The sequence below is a fragment of the Bos mutus genome, chromosome 10 (genome assembly GCF_027580195.1).
Source record: "Bos mutus isolate GX-2022 chromosome 10, NWIPB_WYAK_1.1, whole genome shotgun sequence".
NCBI classification, from domain to species: domain Eukaryota; kingdom Metazoa; phylum Chordata; class Mammalia; order Artiodactyla; family Bovidae; genus Bos; species Bos mutus.
The window spans coordinates 1,889,744-1,905,704 of record NC_091626.1 but is presented as its reverse complement, the minus strand read 5'-3'; the positions used below and the strand labels follow the sequence as shown (position 1 = coordinate 1,905,704).

General features: G+C 39.2%; 1 long non-coding RNA gene across 1 annotated transcript; it reads right to left on the bottom strand.

Moving 5' to 3' along the window:
* Positions 1 to 2,694: 2,694 nt before the first annotated feature.
* Positions 2,695 to 10,974, bottom strand: LOC138989354 (uncharacterized). The gene is made up of 3 exons (XR_011465536.1): positions 10,013 to 10,974; positions 7,410 to 7,497; positions 2,695 to 6,331 (listed from the first exon to the last, which is right to left on the bottom strand). It is a non-coding gene; the product is annotated as an uncharacterized lncRNA (long non-coding RNA).
* Positions 10,975 to 15,961: the final 4,987 nt, after the last annotated feature.

Here is a 15,961-nt window from a genome sequence, read left to right as displayed (position 1 = left end):
TACCAGTCTCCTCCGTCCACGGATTTTCCAGGCAAGAGTACTGGAGTGGGGTGCCATTGCCTTCTCTGCAAATTATAGAGTTAGCATTGTTAGCAAACAATGCCCAATTATGTTGGGGCTTCTCTAGCTGAAATTTGCTTTCACCACTGCTCAGCACCTTATCACACTCAGGACTAGTTAACAGAAGAACCACCACTGCCATCTTTGCAGTCACAGTCTAAATCAGGGGCTGTCAAACTTGTAGGCTGGCCCTCAATTTTGTAATGTTTGATTGGAATGCAGTCATGCCCCCTAGTTTACACAGTGTCTGTAGCTGTGTTTGTGCTACAACCACAGAATTTAATTATGGAGACAGAGTCCATGTGGCCCACAAAGCTGAAATATTTATTATCTGTTCTTTTATAGAATTAGCTTGCCAGTCCCTGGACTAAAACTAATTTAGCCCTGAGAAGGGAAAAGAAGCCGGCCCTAGAACCAAAAATGAAACCACAACATCTGCCACCAGTCAGCACATTCTTCTCTCTCACCAGACACGGGTTTCAGGAGCAGATTCCATAGAAACACAAATAAAGGTCTCGAGGGAAAGATGAGGGTGTTACTAATAATCACAAAGCATTGGAAGAAAATGAAGTTCAAAAGATACGTAGCAGATAAAATAACACATTAAATAATTATCAGAGCAAACACATGAATATCTCAAAGTTAACATAACTAACATCTATGGAAGCTTAAGAGAAGAAGGTATTGCATTCAGAAAACAAGAAGAGTTATTACTCTATTAAACCATGGAAATTTTTTAAAATGTGATCTTAAAAAGCAAGAAATGAATATACACTGGTGAAAGAGAGTGAGTAAAAATAAGAAAACACTTCAAAATGCCAAATATTGGGGAAGTATGAAAAAAAATTTAAGTGGTATGAAGGATAGATTAAAAGTTCACATTTCCATCCCAAAAGAGAATATAAAGAATAATACAAAGATGGGAGCCAGGGAAAATCCAAGGGGAAAAGAATTTTTACATTCAATGGTGAGCAGGTTGAGTACTAAGTACGATAAATAGCGAGAGTGTCTTCTTTCTATACATTCTGGTGAAATGCAAGAATGATAGAAATGATACATGATAGAAAATCTTAAAACTCACAGAGGAGAATCTTATAATTTTCTTAGAGTTAGAGCTAGAGTTACCTCAAAGAAATAGGAATCAATTTGGCATAAGATGTTCCACTGACACATTGGATCCTAGAATAACAAAGCAGAAATGAGAAAAAAGATATAATTATAATTGTGGATAAAATTTTTAAATTACAAGAAAATGCTTATGAAAGTTTTATGGGAAAGCATTTTCCAGATTGGCTAAAGAACAGAAAAATACACAAACCTGTGAAAAATAGAAAAGACACTCTAAGATCTATACCATAAAAGGAGACAGTTTCTGCTATCCCATAGATTATAGGTGCCAAATTTCTCAAGAACACATAATTTGTACACTTTTGCAAAGATAGAAAAAATGGAAGGTTTCTTAATTTGGGCTAAAGCTAGCAAAACCCTTATGTCCAAAGCACAAAAAAATGACATGGAGAAAAGAAGAAGTAAGCAAATCTCATCTTGAACAAAGATTCAGAAGTCCTAAATAATATATTAATAAGTCAATTCCAAGCATATGTGAAATGAATAATAACTCATGTTGTTTTATCACTCCATTTCCCCTCCTTCATTAGTTTGGAAGTTCTATTCTCTTCTACTCAACACTTAGCTGTTTGGTGCTTTTAAGACTATAACATTTTACTCTAGCTTTTAGTTATTCTCAGTAGGAAGGTTGGTCAGATTATGTAGTCTAGAAATAGAGACTCTGGAACCTACAGTTTTGGGGAAAAAAAAATTCAGCACCCTCAAATATCATACACAAACATACATTATAAATGAAATATACATTAGAGGGAAATAGGAATAATTTTTATATCATTATCCTGGCCAATGGTACTGGTTAGGATGAAAGGAGGAGAATTTTTCTTTAAGCAAGATACAAAACCCAGATGCTATAAAGAAAAAAGATTAATATACTTGACCACATACCAATTTAAACTTTTAAAATTTAAATTAAACTCATAACAAATTTACGATTGCAAATTTAAATTGACTTGACAAAGAACATCATAAAGAATGTTAAGAAATAGGAGACAACTTGAGAGAAGATATTTAGGGCCCAAACAACAAAAAATAATATCCGTAATATGAAGGGAGGACTTACTAATCAAGAAGAAAATGACAAGGAACTGGACCCCTCTCAACTGAGCCAACCCAAACTTATTAACAAGCAATTCATAGAACAAAATATGCAAGTGATTAATAAAGTTAAGAAGATAATCAACTTCTATAATAATTCAGGAGGCGAAACCAGACTACAGATTAACTAGTACTAGCCTATGCTCTCAGTGAGAGCAAGACACATAAATACTTTCAGCCAGAATTTTACCTGATTCAGTTCAGCTCAGTTGCTCAGTCGTGTCCAACTCCTTGCAACCCCATGAACCGCAGCGCACCAGGCCTCCCTGTCTATCACCAACTCCCAGAGTTCACCCAAACTCATGTCCATTGAGTCGGTGATGCCATACAACCGTTTCACCCTCTGTCATCCCCTTCTCCTCCCACCCTCAATCTTTCCCAGCATCAGGGTTTTTTTCAATGAGTCAGCTCTTCGCATCAGGTGGCCAAAGTATTGGAGTTTCAGCTTTTGCATCAGTCCTTCCAATGAACAGCCGGGACTGAACTCCTTTAGGATGGACTGGTTGGGTCTCCTTGTAGTCCAAGGGACTCTCAAGAGTCTTCTCCAACACCACAATTCAAAAGCATCAATTCTTCAGCACTCAGCTTTCTTTATAGTCCAACTCTTACATCCATATATGACTACTGGAAAAACCATAGCCTCGACTAGACAGACCTTTGTTGACAAAGTAATGTCTCTGCTTTTTAATATGCTATCTAGGTTGGTCATAACTTTCCTTCTAAGGAGTAAGCGTCTTTTAATTTCATGGCTGCAATCACCATCTGCAGTGATTTTGGAGCTCAAAAAAATAAAGTCAGCCACTGTTTCCACTGTTTCCCCATCTATCTGCCATGAAGTGATGGGACTGGATGCCATGATCTTCGTTTTCTGAATGTTGAGCTTGAGGCCAACTTTTTCAATCTCCTCTTTCACTTTCATCAAGAGGCTCTTTAGTTCTTCTTCACTTTCTGCCATAAGGTGGTGTCATCTGCATATCTGAGGTTATTGATATATCTCCAAGCCAGCAATCTTGATTCCAGCTTGTGCTTCTTCCAGCCCAGTGTTTCTCACGACGTACTCTGCATGTAAGTTAAATAAGCAGGGTGACAATATACAGCCTTGACGTACTCCTTTTCCTATTTGGATATCTACCTTAAAAGATTCACATATGTTTATAAAGACACTTATTTGAAAATCCCCAATGTTCCTCAGCGACCAAATAAAGGTTAAACATCCAAACTATGAAATGCCATGTAAGTATTATAAACACTGGGATAAAGTTATACACACTTTAGGAATATATCACCATGAAAGGGTATTAGGTAAAAGAAGTTTGAGAACTTTTTTCATTTATGTAAAAAAAAAAATCCAATTGTGTATTTGTGCATACATATTTATAAACGCTAAAACAAAACTAGAAAGATGAACACCAAATTGTTAGCAATGTTTCCAAGTGGGAGGCATTTGAGATTTCCATGTGGGCGAGTGGGGACTTTCACATGTTTTCCTACAAAATAATATATTTCTTAACTGTTTTATAATGAGCTGTATTCATTCATTACTTATATATTGAAAGAAAGAAGTATGGTACACAGGCTGTGAGATACAATTAAAGGACCCTGAGTTTTGGAATTAAGCAAACTTGGCTTCTATAATCCTGGCTTTTTCTTGCTGGCTCTGTGAATTTAGGCAAGTTGCTGAGGCTCTCAATCTTCATCTGAATGTAGACACCTTTCAAATGAGGGTAATTAAGTAAAAATGTAAATGTCAACCAATCCTTTGCGTGTAGTGGATTTTTAACACAGCTTTTTGTGTTCCTTCTCTCCAGGAGGAGTGAGAAATAAGTAAGGCAGAGACTGGACTGAGACCTCTTCTTCACAACTTTGAAAGTAAGACTCAGAATGACCTAGGTTTCATTTAGTAAGCAGACGAGTCACTGTAAAATCTCGAACTGGAGAGTGACTTGATCCAAAAGATGTTTTAGGAAGATTAGTTTGACAATTCTAGAGAGAAAAACGAGTCCTTTTCTGCATAAATGGTGATACTGTAGAATTAGAAATTTTATGACAAAGCTGAAACTCCCAATACTTTGGCCACCTGATGTGAAGAACGGACTCACTAGAAAAGACCCTGATGCTGGGAAAGATTGAAGACAGGAGGAGAAGGGGACGACAGAGGATGAGACGGTTGGATGGCATCACCTACGCGATGGATATGAGTTTGAGCAGGCTCCGGGAGTTGGTGATGGACAGGGAAGCCTGGCGTGCTGCAGTCCATGGGGTGTCAAAGAGTCGGATATGACTGAGTGACTGAACTGAACTGAATGATGCATCATCTGTCTCTCATTTTCAGACATGACCAAGCTGAGAATCTGGGCAAAAGGAAGGTCCCCAGGGAATCCCTTAACTCCGTAGTTTTATTTGATCCTCTCGAAATCAGCATCATGGCTATGCTCAAACAGAATCACTTTCTCTCACTGCTTTTTGCCAGGAGGGTCTATTTTTCTTTCACCTTTCTAAGCTACCACTGCATAACCAATGGGTTCTTAGTAAGCTAAAGGGTACTTTGAAGACTTGGTTTTCTCACAGTACAAAACTTTGTCATTATAAATAACTCCAAAAAAAGATTTCTCAACGTGAGGATAGATGCTCTGTGTTTCCCTGGGAGGTGATATTCTGGCAGGATATTCTCAGACAGTCTGCCCATACCAGCCTTGCTGAACACCAGGTCTCCCAGCCTGGTCACTCAGGGTAACCCTCATGTCCCAACACATGTCTCCTAGAGGGCAACATTTGTCCGTGGTCCACTTAATGATAATAGTAACAATAATGAATAAATCTGCATAGTAACATGGAGTTTAAAAATCCTACAAATATCTACCAGTGAGTAAAAGATCATGCTTCTTAACAATCTTCTGTCTAGGAATCTCTTGCCCTTTGTTTTTGTCTTCATTTTCTCTATACACCATCCTGGCTGAATCTCTAGATTTTGGTGGTAATAACTGCACTCAATCCTTCTGAAGGTTGGGGATAGATAATAAACTTTTTGATGTTCGGTGTGTTATCAAGTCATGCCACTGCCAATATTAGTTTCCAAAGATTTAGAAATAAAAATATTTGCCATGGATTGGCTGATTTGGATCAAATGTTACAACAGCAACTATTATGCCTCTGGGTGCACTTTGCAAGTCATTCAACAATCTGCTCTGAGAACACCTCTGCGTGTGCCTTTATATACGTTCCATATTGTTGCATGAACACTGAATTTACAGAATGATCACAATGGGATGGCCTTAGGTTCTTACCGAGAAGGCAAAGAAGTCAAGATAAGCTTCCAGAGGCTTTGGAAGGAGAAAAGACAGAGTAGAAAAACAAAATGCATAACCCAAGGTTGAGGTCTCTGCCATTGCTTTCATCTTTCTTTTATCTCCCCTAGGATTCATTCTAACCATTACATCCTTATCTTCCAGTTCTCATTTAATTCTCCTGAAAGACTCAAGTGAAATGTGTGACGCTATTTCCAAGTTCACACTTTGTAGGAGAAAGTACTTGGGGATACTTTTCTGGGTAAGAATCTTGTCTTACAGTTTCCCTCTTTAACTGGCCTGTGTGGTTTGAGGTCTGTTTTTTGCCTTCTCTGTTTCTCAGCAGCTCATCCCATAAAGCTGACTTTAAAAATTTGTATAGAAGTTTAGTTTCTGATCAAGATAGTATAGCAAGGCAGGGATTTATCCTCCTGTTTTGAACAATTCAAAAAATGGGCAGAATATGCGAAAAATGTCTCTTTAGGCATTGAACACAGAGCAACAAAGAACAATGATGCCCAAGGAACAAAATCAAATGAAATGAGCTCCATAGTTGCCCAAATTACTGCCTGGAGAAAGTCTGGGCTGCAGTTCAGCAAGGGCGAACCCGGGCTAGAGGTTAGTGGTCTTAGCTGTGGAGATGGAGTTGGGTGTTTGAAGGAGCCAATGACTCCAAGCTGGAGTTAATTCAGTTCAGTTCAGTTCAGTTGCTCAGTCGTGTCCGACTCTTTGCGAACCCATGAACCGCAGCACGCCAGGCCTCCCTGTCGGTAGGGTACAAAAGCAGAGAGAGATAATCAGAGAGAGAAATGCAAGATCGTGAGAGAGTCCCCTTTGAGGATTCAGTTAAGTACTGATCAAATCATCTAAGGAAGAAACCTACCTGAGCCCAGGGAAAGAAGCACTAACATGATTCAAGGAAACAATGTCTGGAGCTCATAGAGGGCTACAAATAGTGTTGATTCCCATCAGTCAAAATGGAAAACCTCATAATTCATGGGGCACTGGATATATCACTAGTGAAGGTCTTGTCTGAGTAGTGAAACATAACTATACTTTGACTAAGTGTTGCTTGGGTCCCACTAAAAAAGCTTAAAAGCAAGACCTAAATAAACAAAGTGTTTCCAGTTAAAGTAATTGTGTCCTAGAACAAAGCTCATGAATATTTTTAGGAAACTAAAGAAAAATTAACAATGTCTGGCATCCAGTCTAATGTTACCAGGCATCTTTAGAGGCAGGAAAATACAACCCATAAAGAGGGGGAAAAAAAAAATTAGTCCACTGAAACTAACTCAGAAATGATGGAGATGATGGAATTAGTAGTCAAGGACATTAATAGAGCTACTAAAACACTGTTCCACATGGTCAACAGCTAGAGGAACGTTTGAAGATACTGAGAGAGATATAGTATATATAAAAATAAAAATTCTAGAGATGAAAACTTAAAGGATTGAAGCTAAGAATATACTAGATAAAATTGATTACATTTAACATTGCAGAAGAAAAGGGTAATTAAAGAGAGAAATATAAACTTTCTAAAATGAAAAAGGGATGAAAGGATTTACAAAAAAGAGCATCAGTGAACTGAAGGACAACCTGAACTAGCCAAAGATAAGTATAATCAGAGTCTGAAGGAGAAAATGTGGAAGGGGACAGAAAAAATTTGAAGTAATAATGGCTAAGAGTTCATAAATTTGATGAAAACTATAACCCACAGATCTGAGAAGCTCAATAAACTCAAGCACAAGAAACACAAAGAAAACTACAGCATGGCAAATGACAGTCAAATGTCTCAACAGCAGTGATATAAAAGTGTGGTTAGAGGGGGAAATATATACACACCGAGGAACAACGGCAAGGATGATAGCAGATTTCTTCTTTCAAATCTTATTTGACTTTTTGTCTTTAAGGTAGAAATCAATGGAGCAACCTTTACAGTACAGAAAGAAAAACAGTCAGTCTAGAATTCTTTATTCCACTAAAATATCTTGTAAAGGCAAAATAAAAGATTTTCATACATCCAAAAGCTGAAATAATTCATTGCCAATAGATAGTACCTGTAAGAAATGTACAGATAAGTCTTTCAAGCAGAAGTAAAATTATACCACATAAAAGCATAAGCATAAAATAATAAAATGCACTGAATATGTTTACGGGAAATGAAGGGGATACAGGAATAAATTAAACTACACCATGAGAAGCAATCAGTCAAACACAGAACATTTTTCAGATCTCTTCAATTAATTTCTTTAAGAAACAAAACAAATGAAAAAATAATGGCTAGAATGTGAACTGATGATTTGAAAAGTTAGTGATAACCTCTATTCACCCCAGAATGGCTAAAATTTTTAAAAACTGAAAATGCAAAATTGTGACAAGAATGTGATTCAACCAAAACTCTCATGCACTGCTGATGAGAATGTAAAAGGTACAAATCCTTTGGAAAATGCCTTAATAATTTTATATAATGTACATTTTACCATATTATGAACCAGAAATTTCAATGCCAGGTATTTATTTTAGAAAAATGAAAACTTATATCCTTAAAAGGACTTAAAAGAGAATGTTTATAGCACTTTTATTCATATTAATCTCAAACTAGAAACAACCTAATCAATAGGTAAATGGATAAGCAAACCATGATATTCCATGCAGTGCAATAATTTTAAAAAAAAATAGCAATAAAAAGCAATATATAACTAATAGAAGCAAAAATATGGGTGAATCACAAAAATATTAAGCTGAGCCAAAAAAAAAAGCCAGACACAAAGCGGTATATATTCTATAATAACATTCATATGAAATGCTAGTACTCTTGCCTGGAAAATCCCATGGATGGAGGAGCCTAGAAGGCTGCAGTCCATGGGGTCGCTGAGGGTCGGACATGACTGAGCGACCTCACTTTCACTTTTCACTTGCATGCATTGGAGAAGGAAATGGCAACCCACTCCAGTGTTCTTGCCTGGAGAATCCCAGGGACGGGGCATCCTGGTGGGCTGCTGTCTATGGGGTCACACAGAGTTGGATACGACTGAAGTGACTCAGCAGCAGCACAGTTAAAGCCGATTACAAACGGTGAATGCCTCGGGGGTGAAGAAGTGAAGTGAAGTCGCTCAGTCGTGTCCGACTCTTTGCAACCCCATGGACAGTAGCCTACCAGGCTCCGCCATCCATTGGATTTTCCAGGCCAGAATACTGGAATGGGCTGCCATTTCCTTCTCCAGGGGATCTTCCCAACCCAGGGATCAAACCTGTGTCTCCTGCATTACAGACAGACACTTTACCGTCTGAGAAACCTCGGGGGTAGCGGGTAGGAATTGACTGGGAGGGGACTTAAGAAAACTCTTTGAAGTGATGGAAATGTTCTGTATCTTGATCAGGGTATGAGTCACACAAATGTATGCATTTGTCAAAAATTAAACTGTACCCTCAAGATTTGTGCTTTTCATTGTACATAAATTATGCCTCAATTTAAAAGAATGGAGATGAGTGAAATACATTATCATCAAATATGTGGACCCTATTTAGACCCTAATACAAACCAAAATATGGCTGTACAACATTTTTAGACAGAGAAATATAAAAATGGACCGATAGATGATATAAAAAATTATTGATAATTTTGTCTGGGTAACAAACCTGTCCTGGTTATATAAGAAAATATCTTTATTTTTATTCCTACCTGGAAAATATTTGGGCAACCTTGCTCAAACATGATGTTAGGATTTGCTTTAAAATGCTAGCAATCAAAAACTCAAAGAAGAGGGAAAGAAGGGCTAGATGAAGTATAGCAAAATGTTAATATTTGTTGTATCTAGGTAATAGATAAGTAGGAATCCATTAAACTCTCTTTTACATACATGTACATATACAAGAAAATATAATAAATGCAAAATGTGTGCCCCATAAAAACTTCATAAGAATGTTTTCAAAAGTGATTTATATCAAATAGAAACTAAAATTTTCTTCACCAGAGATTTTCATGAATTGATATTTGAGTCTCGGCTGGTGCCTCCACAAACAGAGATTTTCTTTGGCCCTGGTGTTGCTGGCATGAAGGCTCACTTCAGCCTCTAGGGTCCTCATCTGGAGCTCAGGAGGAGAGACCCCCTCCCAGCTCTGGTCTTGTTAATAACATGAGTCACCTTCCCACATATGCTATATTTTAGATAGCGGGTATAACTCAAGCTGATGTGAACTGACCTCAAGGGTAATTTCCATAATACATTAGCTACCTTTACACTGTTTGATTACTCACTCTTAGAGCTAAAACATGAAGGGTGAGCATTTCATATATATAAGTATATATAAACACACACACATATATATACACATATTTATATATTTCACATACCCATGCACACCAGTGTTCTAGTATGTTTTGCACATGATAAAACATTGTAAAATTGAAATAAAAATATGAGATAAAGGTGAAAAAATATTACTTTGAAATTTCTTTCTAATCTTGATAGCTTCCTGATATCATTCATCTTGAAAAGATAGCACGAATCTAGGAAAAAAACAATCAATTAGGGCAAGGGTCTTCCTGAATGATAGTATATATGATTTATCTCAGAGTCAGGAAGTTACCTGAACACTTGCATTTGAGGAAAGCAGGGGCTCTGTGGAGCCACCAGCGGTCAAAAGGAGAGCAGGCTGCCCTCTGACACTGAGTATGATGAGACTCTTTCATCTGTACAGACTCCTTCCGTCTCACTGCCCCAGCTTGATGTGCATTCATACTCTTTGTCTTCAGGTGCCCCAGTCTGCAGTGGAATGGATGGCACAGTGCGCTCCAGTTCTCTCAAGGTTCCGTCTGTTCCTTGACACCTTTGTTGCCTGGTCTTTGCCTGGAATCCTAGCTTGTCTCTCTGTTTCCTCCTTGAATCTTGCTGCCTTGTACTGTCAGATACAACTTTCCAAGATTCCATGTTACCCATAGAAAAAATCTCACATGTTTCTACCTGGCAGGCTACCCTCAGACTCAACTTTATTTCTCATTGCTTCCTTCTACAATCATTACCTTTCCTGGTCCCTTCACTGTTTCCAAATAATCAAGTCGCATCCCTGAATTCTAGTTTTGTTTAGGCTTTTTCCTCTCTCTGAATTGTTCTCTCCCCCCTACCTTCCTTAAGAATCCTGTTTTAAGTACCAGTTTAGGTTTCACCTCTCCACAAAACATTGTTGGGCCATTCTGGTCCCTTTAAAATTCTTTCCTTTTCTAAAAGCCAAACAAAGACCAAAAAAACAAAAAACTCTCATATAGTAGTTACTGATGATCTGTCTCATGTTGTTATTAGATCACAATTTATACTTCTTTTATTTTTGGTCTAATATAGAAACAATGTAGATGCTGAATCAACAAGTGAATGAATGAATGACTTTTTGATCTACTATCCTCTCTGGAATGCCATCTTATTCTGCTGTCTTTCTCTAAAAGGACACTTTGCAACTAAACTGCACACATTAGGAAAATCTGCAAGGGTCATCATATTGCCTGAACTATGAGTATTATAGCCCAGACTTCGTGGCAACTGATTCCCAGCCTCTCCTTGACCTCGTTCCTTCTGCCAGGCTGTCTTGCCCCATCTGACCCTCCTAGCAGCACAGCTGATGATGGCTTTCCTCTCACTCCCCCTGTCTGCTTTCTATGCCAGGGTCAGGAAAGCAGGGCACCTTGGAGGCAGCACTTGCCCACCATTTCAGGGTACATCCCCAGAAGAAGGAGGCAGGACCGGAGTTGGTTGAAAAATCAATTCTAAAAGATCCAGGATTCAGGATATTGAGGGTAGGAGCAGGGTTACAGAAAAAAATCAGACGCTGACATGGGAGGAATTATGTCAGGCAAGGTGTGCTTTGGACATTATGCGGAGGGGAAATCGTGAGAGCCATCATGTCACCTGCTGTCCCTCACCTTCCTTCTAGGCACTGAGAAATGGATCGTTTCCTGCTGGATAGTTTTGCTGCAAACTGGATAGTGATCAATATGGGTGTTGGGGGGCCAAGTAACCGAGTAGGTTTCTTCTAGGTAGGGGAGGAGTAACAACGAGAATAAAAGGTCTATCCAATAACTTGCATTTCCATTAAAAACTAAGCTATTTAAAATAAGAGTATTCATATAAAACACTAAATAATAAATAACCAATAAATGTGTTAGGCAGATTTAGTGCCCAACTTAGTGCCCCTAGATTCCAGTTGGTATTGTCTCTGTTTGGACAATGTATGCTGTGTGCGCTCAGTCATGTCCAACTCTTTGCGACCCCATGAACTGTAGCCCAGCAGGCTCCTCTGTCCACAGAATTTTCCAGGCAAGAATACTGGAGTGGGTTGCCATTTCTTTCTCCAGGGGATCTTCCTGAACCAGGAATCAAACCTGTGTCTCCTGCACTGAAGGTAGATTCCTTACTGCTGAGCCATCAGGGAAACATTAACTTACCTTACATACTTCATCTGATGCTGAATTTCCTAAATACTTATTTTAAATGTTTATTAAGCATAAAACCTTGTGTTTACATTGGTAATATAAAGAATTACTCTTTTGCTAATTATTTTGTTAATTCTTCTTCAATGTTTCTAAATGTAGACCCAAACATGTTCTGGTAAATAGGTAAATATGTATTTGAAATCTGCTATTTTAAAGTGAATAGGCACATGAGGGTAAGATAAGGCTGCAAGATGGGAATATATTCCCTAAATCAATATTTTGGCCTGGTGATCTAGAAAGAGGGACAAATTGGAAGAAAGAAGAGGAAGCATTTGAGTGACTGTATCACGAAGCAGAGTAGCTGGAAATTTATCCACCAACTGGAAAAAATGCAACTTGGCTACAAACTCTTGAAGCAGGAAAGAAGTTGTGACTTGAGGGAAAGAGGCACTGCAAGCAGGAAAGGCCTGAGGACTGTTTATGATAAAGACTTGGGGAGAATGGGCACAAGTAGCTGATGAAACTTTTAAAGAAGAAGAAGAGAGTTACCATCTTGTGGCATGCCTGACTGATATGGAAGCTAGAACGGTGTCAAACAAAGTCACTGTATATTTACAGCCTGCCTATCTGTGCTCCCACATACGTAAAATATTTGTTTTTACTCTGTTTAAGTATTTAATGTATTCAGTTTCTTTTTCCAGTAAAAATAGTGTTTGCCCTCTAAATGTCTTGACCACGGTAATAGGAAACATAGAAACTGCAGAGAATGTGAAAGAAGAGAGAGATTATACACCAAAAAGAGTGCATGAAGCATCTATATGCAGTTTAAAGAATAATTACAAAGTACACAACCACAGAGCCATCTCTCAAGTGAAGAATGTGAACTTTGCTGGGACCCAGAAATTCCCTCAATGTCCTTGCTTCTCATCATACTCACTCCTGCGCTCAAGAAGGTATTATCTTACATTATTCTAAAAGCTTTACAATTTTGCCTTTTACGTTTAGAATTATAATCACTGCTGAACAGAGTTTTGTGTATGAAATGAGGTACACAGCCAACCTTTTTTTTGTTGTTCTCACTTGGATCCTCAATTGCCCCACATTCACAGTCTACTAAAAAGCCTTATCTCCAGTGTGCTGCATAAATCAGTTGTCTGTCCCTAGGTCCTGAATTTATTATATTTATCTGGCTTTCAAAAGACACTTAACGAATTTCTTAACTGAATTCTCTAATTGTTCTACCTCCCCATTCTTGAGCCTTTCCTATGTCTGAGACTCTATTTAACAGCCAATTTTCCTTTAGTCCCCATAATAACCCTATGAGGGTGCTCTCATTGCTATCGAGGCGGTTCAGAGATCAAGTAACTTGCTCAAGGTCACCTAGCTGGTTTGTCACAAAGCCAACATTCCAAAGTCCACCCTGCATTCTCCTCTGGAGCCCAAACACCTTCCAGAGTGATGGCCAGAATCCTGTCTTTGACCATTTTGGCCACAGGCTTAAAGATATCCACCCGAAACCTGCCCTGATGCACCCTGCTCCTAGACATGCAGCTTGCTCTGTCTGTCTGTCTGGAGAGTGTCTGCTGATTGGATTTGAATTCTTTGTCTATTTAAAGAATCAAATATCAGTCAGCCTTCAGGCGGCCCCAGCCTCAGGCTCTCTGCCCTGTGCTCTTGCCAAGGGATCTTGTCCTCGTCTGGGCTTTTCCCAATAGGGCTTGATACTTGATATTCATTCTTCAGCCTAATTTGCAACCTCTGATGCTTTCCTGAGCCAATACAGGTAGTCGATTGCACAGCTTTTCCTTTTGTGTGCAAGGACTGTTTCATCATCAGCCCAGGTTTACTCTTCTCAAAGGTATCAGTGAGAGATGGCAGCCTGTGGGAATGGGAGAGCTGATTGGAGGGTTGGAAATGGGTCCTTGCATTGACGTGAGTTGCTTGAGTTGCCAAGCAGGGCTGCATTTTCAAAAGGGATAATTATCCAAGGTCTGTTTCAGAGTTGAAATCTGGTTTATAAAAAAGAAAGGGCTAAGGGAATGCCACTCAGTGAATTTGCCAAATCCTTGATCATGAAATATTCTCAGAATGTTGGCAATCACTTCTGGGTAACCCCACTTACACAATAGTTCCCAAAGCTGCCAGACACACTGGTATGAAACGCTTAAGTAAGGTCAATAAACAATGTAGGAGTTCATTGCCTTTCTCTGAAATGTCTTACTGACTCTGAATATGAAAAATTTGGATAATCTTTCCTGCTATGGAGACACAGGTCAGAGCATGGATGTTGATACCTTGTCCCTTCCCTGTGACACTGGCGCAGCTTGACACAGCCTGGTGAGGTTGGATACAACGTAAGTCTGTTGTTTAAATGCTTTACACTTCTTTTTCTTAAGGCTCCTCACTTGAGATATGGTGGCTAAGTAGCACTTTGGAAAGAATAGTTCCAGTTTCATTGGAGTCTATTCCATGCCTGATGGGCCTTTACCACACAAACTTAGGTTTCCTGGCCACCCATCAACAATAAGATGACTTCAGCTCTTGGCGCAAGTGGTACCTTCTGTTAAGAAATGAGGTGGATGATTTGAAGCCACTGCTTAGGGGTGTAGTGACTTTTCCTTTTTCTAAGACTCAGAAAGATCCTTGTTTTCTTGAGGCATGGAATGTGCCTATACTTACTGACTTTTTGTATTACCAGATTCTATACTACTGGCCTCTGACATGAGGATGCTTTCGATACATCTCTCACCTTTTCATCCCCACTTTTTAAAAAAAACTTGTTTCATCGGCTGTTGTCACCACCATCTGTATGGGCTCTAAGAATGATCTCAGATGATTGTGCAAGTATTGATTTACTTATAAGAAAGAATGATATAGACTTCCTCATGGCAAAACCCTGAATTGCAGTGATGTCTCCTCTTCAAAATCAGCATCAAGCTAAATGTTTATGTCAGAATCTGCTGGCACTGGAGAAAGCTGGAGAATGGGAAAGATTAGTCAGTCAGTTTAACAGGTCCTTAACTTACTTACAACTAGTTCCATGCAGAGATGTTTCTCAAAGTCTGAATTTTTGCTGAGTACCCAAAACTGCTGACACAAATTGGTTCTACTATAAATTGGGCTGAAGAAAATAAGTGAAAACCTGTAATATTGCATTTTAGAAGTGATCCTTCAACATATAGTGCCTAAATGTATAGAGACCATGTTGGCAGCCAGGAAACTGGTATTGATTAAAAAATCTAGGGGGATGCACATTATAGACAGATAGCTACTAAGTTGTTTTTATCTCGTTTGCTGTTTTGGGAGATGAGAGGCCTGCTTTTATGCTCACACTTCCAAATAAAAATCTTTCAGGGACCATCAGGAATGGAGAGAAAGACTCTCTGAGGTATTCTAAGATAAACCAAAAGGCAGCGTCTGGGAAGCAGATTGCGGTGGTTAGGATGGCTGCTGCTGATTCCCGCACCCCGAGTCTGTGCCAGCTGAGACATGCAGCAAGGTGGGACCCCGAGGACAGCGCACGAGGCCAGGGCCAGGCCGGCCGAGACGCAGAGCCAGACGGCAGCTCCCACCACCTCAGCCCACCCCACACCACGCTCATTTGCAAGCACTCTGGGAAGCCTCTCAGCCTTTTCAGAGTAGACGTGGGGTTGGTACCCTCTGTATACGTTCTCGCCTCTGTTTCTGCATCTTCATTCTTCTGGTCAAACATGTACTGGGGCTCTAAGGTATATCGTGAGTGCTTCAGTCAAGTCTGTCATGGAACCTAAGGTTTTAATCAATAACCCTGATGAGGCAAGGAAATTCTAGGAAGTGAAATTTGTACAGAATAATAATGGCATGCTGCTTTCCAGGTGACAAATGGTTTCCATATCTGAGATGGCAATGACTCGTCTGTTTGGTCACAACTGGTTACGCCCAACTTAGCCACATCTTGACACTGAATAGGTGCCAATATTTGTTTAATGAT